The 7,500-nt window shown below is 70.6% G+C and overlaps 1 non-coding gene across 1 annotated transcript in view; it reads right to left on the bottom strand.

Annotated features, from left to right (window-relative positions):
- The window catches only part of LOC132245239 (5S ribosomal RNA), a 119-nt gene extending 72 nt beyond the window's left edge, over positions 1 to 47 (bottom strand). Inside the window, exon 1 of the ribosomal RNA XR_009457070.1 lies at positions 1 to 47. This exon is cut by the window's left edge and continues 72 nt beyond it. This is a non-coding gene — a ribosomal RNA (5S ribosomal RNA).
- Positions 48 to 7,500: the final 7,453 nt, after the last annotated feature.

Below are 7,500 nucleotides of genomic sequence, written 5' to 3'. Positions count from 1 at the left end.
CGAGATCGGACGGGATCGGGCGCGATCAGCCCGGTCTGGCCGTAGGCGGCGGGGAAAGGTAAGGCGGGGGTCCGCAGAGGCTCGCAGGGGGTGGACACGGTGCCTGGAAGTCCCCTCTGGAAGGCACGGGGTTGAGACGGTGCCCGCAAGTCCCGATGGCGAGGCCAGGGGCGGGCGGACCTGGGGAGCGAGCGGAAAAGCCCATCGGCATCCATGGGGTTGACCTGGGGAGCCTAAATGCCCCTAGGAATACGTGGGGTGGAGCTGGGGAGCGGAAAAGCCCCTAGGAATACTTGGGGTGGAGCTGGGGAGCGAAAATCCCCATAGGAATACATGGGGTGGAGCTGGGGAGCGAAAAAGCCCCTAGGAATACATGGGGTTGACCTGGGGACCGAGAAAGCCCATAGGAACACATGGGGTTGACCTGGGGACCGAAAAAGCCCATAGCAACACATGGGGCTGACCTGGGGACCGAAAGAGCCCATCGGCATCCATGGGGGGGAGCTGGGGAGCGGAAAAGCCCCTAGGAATACATGGGGTGGAGCTGGGGAGCGAAAAAACCCCTAGGAATACTTGGGGGGGAGCTGGGGAGCGAAAAAGCCCTTAGGAATACATGGGGGGGGAGCTGGGGAGCGGAAAAGCCCCTAGGAATACATGGGGTGGAGCTGGGGAGCGAAAAAACCCCTAGGAATACTTGGGGTGGAGCTGGGGACCGAAAAAGCCCTTAGGAATACATGGGGGGGGAGCTGGGGAGCGAAAAAGCCCCTAGGAATACTTGGGGTTGACCTGGGGACTGAAAATCCCCATAGGAATAAATGGGGTGGAGCTGGGGAGCGAAAAAGCCCCTAGGAATACTTGGGGTGGAGCTGGGGACCGAAAAAGCCCATAGGCATCCATGGGGTTGACCTGGGGAGCGAAAATCCCGATAGGCATCCATGGGGTTGACCTGGGGAGCGAAAATCCCCATAGGCATACGTGGGGTTGACCTGGTGCCCGCCCCCCCCACGGAAGTCCGTATGAGGTTTTTGAAACGGGCCTTGCCCGGGCCTTCGATCCAGGAGGGCGGACACTTTCGGCGGTTCGTCCCGGTGGCTGGGCCGGGTGCCGCATCTACAATATAGCCAAGAAACGTTCGCGGAGATTTTCGAGAACACGTTTTTAAGGACCCTCAATGCCCATGTTCGGTTCCAGAAAGCCGGTCAGAGGGATCTTCGGGGCAGAACCCTGCCGTGCTGAGGGGCCAAACCCGAGTTTGGAGCCAGGTCAACGGGGAAAACCGGAAAAGGGCCGGAGAAGGCGGTCAGGCCGGGCGAGAGTTCCAGGAGCTCGGCCACAATTCCGATCTCGTCCCGGTCAAGGGCTCCGTGGAAGGGCAGCCCGGGGGGCGGGTCCAAGGGCCCCGGCAGGGACCCGGGCCTCCGGGGTCGGAGCCGAGGCACCCCGCCGAGGGGTGGTCGTCCCGGGCCAAGGCGGCGGGAGCCCGGGCAGGACTCCGCGGGGCAGGCCGGGCGGGAGTTCCAGGAGCCCGGCCGCGATTCCGACTTCTCCCCGGTGCCCTGCCCGGAGGCCGGGCAGGTCCGGGGGCCTTCGGCGCGGGCGGCGGGATGCTCCCGCGGGGGAGACGAGCCGTGCTGGGCCCCGGGAGGGAGGCCCGGGGTCGACCTGGCGCCGGGGCTCCGGCCCTGGAAGTCCCGATGAGGTTTTTCAAACGGGCCGTGCCCGGGCCTTCGCTCCAGGAGGGCGGACACTTTCGGCGGTTGCCCCCGGTGGCTGGGCCGGGTGCCGCATCTACAATATTGCCAGGAAAGGTCCGCGGAGATTTTCGGGGACACGCTTTTCGGGACCCTAGTTGCCCATCTTGGGTTCCAGGAGGTCGGGCAGGGGTACCTCCGGGACCGGACCGTGCTGCAGGAGGGGGTCAACCCCGGGTTTGGCTCCATGTCGACTGGAGCTCCGGCCCAGGGGCGGGCCGGGCGAGAGTTCCAGGAACCCGGCCGCGATTCCGGCTTCTCCCCGGTGCCCTGCCCGGAGGCCGGGCAGGTCCGGGGGCCTTCGGCGCGGGCGGCGGGCTGCTCCCGCGGGGGAGACGAGCCTCTCTGGGGCCCGGGAGGTTGGCCCTGGGTCGACCTGGCGCCGGGGCTCGGGCTCCGGAAGTCCGTATGAGGTTTTTCAAACGGGCCGTGCCCGGGCCTTCGCTCCAGGAGGGCGGACACTTTCGGCGGTTCGTCCCGGTGGCTGGGCCGGGTGCCGCATCTACAATATTGCCGAGAAAGGTCCGCGGAGATTTTCGGGGACACGGTTTCCGGGACCCTAGATGCCCATCTTGGGTTCCAGGAGCTCGGACGGAGGAACCTCCGGGGCCGGACCGTGCTGCAGGAGGGGTTCAACCGCGAGTTTGGCTCCATGTCGACTGGAGCTCCGGCCCAGGGGCGGGCCGAGCGGCTTGGCCGGGCGAGAGTTCCAGGAGCCCGGCCGCGATTCCGGCTTCTCCCCGGTGCCCTGCCCGGAGGCCGGGCGGGTCCGGGGGCCTTCGGCGCGGGCAGCGGGCTGCTCCCGCGGGGGAGACGAGCCGCCCTAACGCCCGGGAGGGAGGCCCGGGGTCGACCTGGCTCCCGAGCTCCGGCCCTGGAAGTCCGTATGAGGATTTTCAAACGGGCCGTGCCCGGGCCTTCGCTCCAGGAGGCCGGACACTTTCGGCGGTTGCTCCCGGCGGCTGGGCCGGGTGCCGCATCTACAATATTGCCAGGAAAGGTCCGCGGAGATTTTCGGGGACACGGGTTTCGGGACCCTAGATGCCCATCTTGGGTTCCAGGAGCTCGGACGGAGGAACCTCCGGGGCCGGACCGTGCTGCAGGAGAGGTTCAACCGCGAGTTTGGCTCCATGTCGACTGGAGCTCCGGCCCAGGGGCGGGCCGAGCGGCTTGGCCGGGCGAGAGTTCCAGGAGCCCGGCCGCGATTCCGGCTTCTCCCCGGTGCCCTGCCCGGAGGCCGGGCAGGTCCGGGGGCCTTCGGCGAGGGCGGCGGGCTGCTCCCGCGGGGGAGACGAGCCGTGCTGGGCCCCGGGAGGGAGGCCCGCGGTCGACCTGGCGCCGGGGCTCCGGCCCTGGAAGTCCGTATGAGGTTTTTCAAACGGGCCTTGCCCGGGCCTTCGCTCCAGGAGGCCGGACACTTTCGGCGGTTCGTCCCGGTGGCTGGGCCGGGTGCCGCATCTGCAATATTGCCAGGAAAGGTTCGCGGAGATTTTCGAGGACACGGGTTTCGGGACCCTAGATGCCCATCTTGGGTTCCAGGAGCTCGGACGGAGGAACCTCCGGGGCCGGACCGTGCTGCAGGCGAGGGTCAACCCCGAGTTTGGCTCCATGTCGACTGGCGCTCCGGCCCGGGGGGCGGGCCGGGCGGGCAGGCCGGGCGAGAGTTCCAGGAACCCGGCCGCGATTCCGGCTTCGACCCGGTCGACTGCACGGCGGGCGTGCAGGCCGGGGGGCGACTCGCAGGGGCCCTTCCAGGCTGCGGGGCCCAGCGGTTGGAGCCCGGCTACCCCGGCGAGGGGCGGAAGAACCTGCACGGCGCGGCGGGAGAACCCGGCATGCTTCCGCGGGGCAGGCCGGGCAGGAGTTCCAGGAGCCCGGCCACGATTCCTACTTCTCCCCGGTGCCCTGCCCGGAGGCCGGGCGGGCCCGGGGGCCTTCGCCGCGGGCGGCGGGCGGCTTCCGCGGCGGAGACGAGCCTCTCTGGGGCCCGGGAGGTCGGCCCTGGGTCGACCTGGCGCCGGGGCTCGGGCTCCGGAAGTCCGTATGAGGTTTTTGAAACGGGCCTTGCCCGGGCCTTCGCTCCAGGAGGGCGGACACTTTCGGCGGTTGCCCCCGGTGGCTGGGCCGGGTGCCGCATCTACAATATTGCCAGGAAAGGTTCGCGGAGATTTTCGGGGACACGGATTTCGGGACCCTAGATGCCCATCTTGGGTTCCAGGAGGTCGGACGGAGGAACCTCCGGGGCCGGACCGTGCTGCAGGAGGGGGTCAAAACCGAGTTTGGCTCCAAGTCGACTGGCGCTCCGGCCCGGGGGGCGGGCCGGGCGGGCAGGCCGGGCGAGAGTTCCAGGAACCCGGCCGCGATTCCGGCTTCGACCCGGTCGACTGCACGGCGGGCGTGCAGGCCGGGGGGCGACTCGCAGGGGCCCTTCCAGGCTGCGGGGCCCAGCGGTTGGAGCCCGGCTACCCCGGCGAGGGGCGGAAGAACCTGCACGGCGCGGCGGGAGAACCCGGCATGCTTCCGCGGGGCAGGCCGGGCAGGAGTTCCAGGAGCCCGGCCACGATTCCTACTTCTCCCCGGTGCCCTGCCCGGAGGCCGGGCGGGCCCGGGGGCCTTCGGCGCGGGCGGCGGGCGGCTTCCGCGGCGGAGACGAGCCTCTCTGGGGCCCGGGAGGTCGGCCCTGGGTCGACCTGGCGCCGGGGCTCGGGCTCCGGAAGTCCGTATGAGGTTTTTGAAACGGGCCTTGCCCGGGCCTTCGCTCCAGGAGGGCGGACACTTTCGGCGGTTGCCCCCGGTGGCTGGGCCGGGTGCCGCATCTACAATATTGCCAGGAAAGGTTCGCGGAGATTTTCGGGGACACGGATTTCGGGACCCTGGATGCCCATCTTGGGTTCCAGGAGGTCGGACGGAGGAACCTCCGGGGCCGGACCGTGCTGCAGGAGGGGGTCAAAACCGAGTTTGGCTCCATGTCGACTGGCGCCCCGGCCCGGGGGGCGGGCCGGGCGGGCAGGCCGGGCGAGAGTTCCAGGAACCCGGCCGCGATTCCGGCTTCGACCCGGTCGACTGCACGGCGGGCGTGCAGGCCGGCGGCGACTCGCAGGGCCCCTTCCACGCTGCGGGGCCCAGCGGTTGGAGCCCGGCTACCCCGGCGAGGGGCGGAAGAACCTGCACGGCGCGGCGGGAGAACCCGGCATGCTTCCGCGGGGCAGGCCGGGCAGGAGTTCCAGGAGCCCGGCCACGATTCCTACTTCTCCCCGGTGCCCTGCCCGGAGGCCGGGCGGGCCCGGGGGCCTTCGCCGCGGGCGGCGGGCGGCTTCCGCGGCGGAGACGAGCCTCTCTGGGGCCCGGGAGGTCGGCCCTGGGTCGACCTGGCGCCGGGGCTCGGGCTCCGGAAGTCCGTATGAGGTTTTTGAAACGGGCCTTGCCCGGGCCTTCGCTCCAGGAGGGCGGACACTTTCGGCGGTTGCCCCCGGTGGCTGGGCCGGGTGCCGCATCTACAATATTGCCAGGAAAGGTTCGCGGAGATTTTCGGGGACACGGATTTCGGGACCCTAGATGCCCATCTTGGGTTCCAGGAGGTCGGACGGAGGAACCTCCGGGGCCGGACCGTGCTGCAGGAGGGGGTCAAAACCGAGTTTGGCTCCAAGTCGACTGGAGCCCCGGCCCGGGGGGCGGGCCGGGCGGGCAGGCCGGGCGAGAGTTCCAGGAACCCGTCCGCGATTCCGGCTTCGACCCGGTCGACTGCACGGCGGGCGTGCAGGCCGGGGGGCGACTCGCAGGGGCCCTTCCAGGCTGCGGGGCCCAGCGGTTGGAGCCCGGCTACCCCGGCGAGGGGCGGAAGAACCTGCACGGCGCGGCGGGAGAACCCGGCATGCTTCCGCGTGGCAGGCCGGGCAGGAGTTCCAGGAGCCCGGCCACGATTCCTACTTCTCCCCGGTGCCCTGCCCGGAGGCCGGGCGGGCCCGGGGGCCTTCGGCGCGGGCGGCGGGCGGCTTCCGCGGCGGAGACGAGCCTCTCTGGGGCCCGGGAGGTCGGCCCTGGGTCGACCTGGCGCCGGGGCTCGGGCTCCGGAAGTCCGTATGAGGTTTTTGAAACGGGCCTTGCCCGGGCCTTCGCTCCAGGAGGGCGGACACTTTCGGCGGTTGCCCCCGGTGGCTGGGCCGGGTGCCGCATCTACAATATTGCCAGGAAAGGTTCGCGGAGATTTTCGGGGACACGGATTTCGGGACCCTAGATGCCCATCTTGGGTTCCAGGAGGTCGGACGGAGGAACCTCCGGGGCCGGACCGTGCTGCAGGAGGGGGTCAAAACCGAGTTTGGCTCCAAGTCGACTGGAGCCCCGGCCCGGGGGGCGGGCCGGGCGGGCAGGCCGGGCGAGAGTTCCAGGAACCCGGCCGCGATTCCGGCTTCGACCCGGTCGACTGCACGGCGGGCGTGCAGGCCGGGGGGCGACTCGCAGGGGCCCTTCCAGGCTGCGGGGCCCAGCGGTTGGAGCCCGGCTACCCCGGCGAGGGGCGGAAGAACCTGCACGGCGCGGCGGGAGAACCCGGCATGCTTCCGCGTGGCAGGCCGGGCAGGAGTTCCAGGAGCCCGGCCACGATTCCTACTTCTCCCCGGTGCCCTGCCCGGAGGCCGGGCGGGCCCGGGGGCCTTCGGCGCGGGCGGCGGGCGGCTTCCGCGGCGGAGACGAGCCTCTCTGGGGCCCGGGAGGTCGGCCCTGGGTCGACCTGGCGCCGGGGCTCGGGCTCCGGAAGTCCGTATGAGGTTTTTGAAACGGGCCTTGCCCGGGCCTTCGCTCCAGGAGGGCGGACACTTTCGGCGGTTGCCCCCGGTGGCTGGGCCGGGTGCCGCATCTACAATATTGCCAGGAAAGGTTCGCGGAGATTTTCGGGGACACGGATTTCGGGACCCTGGATGCCCATCTTGGGTTCCAGGAGGTCGGACGGAGGAACCTCCGGGGCCGGACCGTGCTGCAGGAGGGGGTCAAAACCGAGTTTGGCTCCATGTCGACTGGCGCCCCGGCCCGGGGGGCGGGCCGGGCGGGCAGGCCGGGCGAGAGTTCCAGGAACCCGGCCGCGATTCCGGCTTCGACCCGGTCGACTGCACGGCGGGCGTGCAGGCCGGCGGCGACTCGCAGGGCCCCTTCCACGCTGCGGGGCCCAGCGGTTGGAGCCCGGCTACCCCGGCGAGGGGCGGAAGAACCTGCACGGCGCGGCGGGAGAACCCGGCATGCTTCCGCGTGGCAGGCCGGGCAGGAGTTCCAGGAGCCCGGCCACGATTCCTACTTCTCCCCGGTGCCCTGCCCGGAGGCCGGGCGGGCCCGGGGGCCTTCGGCGCGGGCGGCGGGCGGCTTCCGCGGCGGAGACGAGCCTCTCTGGGGCCCGGGAGGTCGGCCCTGGGTCGACCTGGCGCCGGGGCTCGGGCTCCGGAAGTCCGTATGAGGTTTTTGAAACGGGCCTTGCCCGGGCCTTCGCTCCAGGAGGGCGGACACTTTCGGCGGTTGCCCCCGGTGGCTGGGCCGGGTGCCGCATCTACAATATTGCCAGGAAAGGTTCGCGGAGATTTTCGGGGACACGGATTTCGGGACCCTGGATGCCCATCTTGGGTTCCAGGAGGTCGGACGGAGGAACCTCCGGGGCCGGACCGTGCTGCAGGAGGGGGTCAAAACCGAGTTTGGCTCCAAGTCGACTGGAGCCCCGGCCCGGGGGGCGGGCCGGGCGGGCAGGCCGGGCGAGAGTTCCAGGAACCCG

Source organism: Alligator mississippiensis, chromosome 14 (genome assembly GCF_030867095.1).
Source record: "Alligator mississippiensis isolate rAllMis1 chromosome 14, rAllMis1, whole genome shotgun sequence".
In the NCBI taxonomy this organism is placed as follows: Eukaryota; Metazoa; Chordata; order Crocodylia; family Alligatoridae; genus Alligator; species Alligator mississippiensis.
This window is presented reverse-complemented; position numbering and strand designations above follow the sequence as displayed.